This window comes from Pinus tabuliformis, chromosome 6 (genome assembly GCF_031772625.1).
Source record: "Pinus tabuliformis cultivar Carrire ecotype Pingquan chromosome 6, CPIR1, whole genome shotgun sequence".
Taxonomy (NCBI): Eukaryota; Viridiplantae; Streptophyta; class Pinopsida; order Pinales; family Pinaceae; genus Pinus; species Pinus tabuliformis.
In genome coordinates, this window is record NC_142292.1 from 425,242,142 (window position 1) to 425,244,289 (window position 2,148).

The following is a 2,148-nucleotide window of genomic DNA, read 5'->3' on the forward strand; positions in this document are numbered from 1 at the left end:
TGATATTTGTACTTTAACCTTTTTTACGGACCAGCCTACGCCAAATTCATTCTCCATGTCATGAATTACTACTTTTTGTAGGTGTAACAGTATCTTTGAGAATGGAAAATGGAGTTGTTCTTTGAACTGTTGAAAGAATGATTCCTTGAACCTATTCACAAAAAATTTCCTAGCATATGATCTACGGATTTCACCTGAAACCATGCCATATTCCATCCTTGTATCATATATACTAATGCAAGATTCATAATGTGGCATCGTTGAAGAAGAGATTTGTGTCCCAACATTGGATTGGGCACTGGAAGTCTTTGTTTCATTTTCCAAATTATTAGTGTTTATGCTTAATTATTTCCTCTTGATATTTTGCTCAATCGAGGAGTGGATTAGGAATCAATTTATTCCCTTTGATCTGGTTGATGTGATTGCAATGTTTCAGTGGTTTTAGTTGGTTATTTTTATTTGTATATATCAAATGTTTCCAAGTCCACACCATCATGTTTGTTAACTGCATACATCCCCAATATTGAAGCCAAGGCCTTTTATCTTGGTTAGTCTCATGTCCCTAGATATATAAAATACACATTCAGTCATCACATACACACAATTTGCCTAAATTTTCAGCAAACCTTTATGATAATCAAACCATTATGCACAAATACATGAATAAATATCCCTCAATTTAATCCTAAATCCACCCTTTGTTCACAGAACCAAAAATGCCTTTGCAACTTCAAATTCTAGACCAAAAAGGGAGAAAAATAAAAATATCGTGTAAGCTCCTTTTGAATCCTTAATATCCTTCAAAATGGACAAAATGGGTGGACTTCGTATCGACACCCACGTGAGGGCAGAGGAGCCTATTCTTTTCTCTCAAGTTCTGTGCCTATCAACATTGAAAAAAAAATCTCAAGGGACAAAGAGTAATTGTTTTTAGTTCAATAGTTGGTGGGTATATAATATTTGTTTTTTGGCATAGGAATTTTAAAATTTTGACTCCCCCATCACCGAAAATTTTGATTCGCCCATCATCAACTTTAGCGTTCACTTAGGTCAAATAATGTGACCATGTTGAGGTTTAATAGTCGGCGTAAATTTCGCCTATTTTGGCACCATCGAGTATGTTTTGTTCCATTGAAAATTAAACATAGAAATGTTACAATAATATAACATTATTCTCAAAGAAAATAAAATATTAATAGAGCACATTCAGAAGAATAACCATAATTTCAATAATCCACTACATTCACTATAGAGTAATTTAATTAGCTCTAAAATGATTGCATAAACTAAGTTATAAATTAGGAATAAAATAAAATTGATATACACACTAGTGGCAAAGTGTGTTACAAGGCGAAAAATGTTAATCTCAATTAATATTTGTGTTGTAAGGACTAATTATAATCTATTCAAAATATAGTCTACCAATAATTTTACCGCTGCACTTATTATTTTAATTTTAGTTTGACTGATTCAAATTGTAGATTATTTATGCTATAATTTTACATACGTTTACATTGTTACATATTTACTAACCAGTAGAGTAGAAACAATGCTAATTTTCTTAGGGCTAGGAATCTTTGTTGTAGATAATTGCATTTTAAAACATTTTCACATTGCATTCACCTCATATCATCGTAAGCAATTATGTAGAGAGAACATTAGCAATAACAATGCAATAGATCAGTGATAGGTTTGTCATGATATCCATGCCATAGGGCTCAACATATCTCTTTCATATCTTTGTCATAATATTTTCTCATATCACATATAAGAAGGCCCAAAGAGGTCATTTTCATACCCAAGGACTAAGGCCCATTAGGGCATTGTTACACCACAACACTGAGGCCCATTAGGGTGTTTTTAAACCACCATACTGGGGTAAAATTTCACACACCCATAAGATGGAATGATCATTATATCACTGCCAATTAGTTACAAGTCCTATTGTGCATTTATTTGAGGCACCCAAACCTTGCCTTTTTTCATATGAAATCCATGCAATTTGGAGTATTCTTGAACAAAATAAATATATATTTGAAAAATTGCAAACTTTTAATTATATTAATGTTACTTATGAGTAAAAATACTCTCCAAGTTCAATCATTTAATTTGGCCATGAAATGAGGGTTGGGCATGCATCGTTGTGAA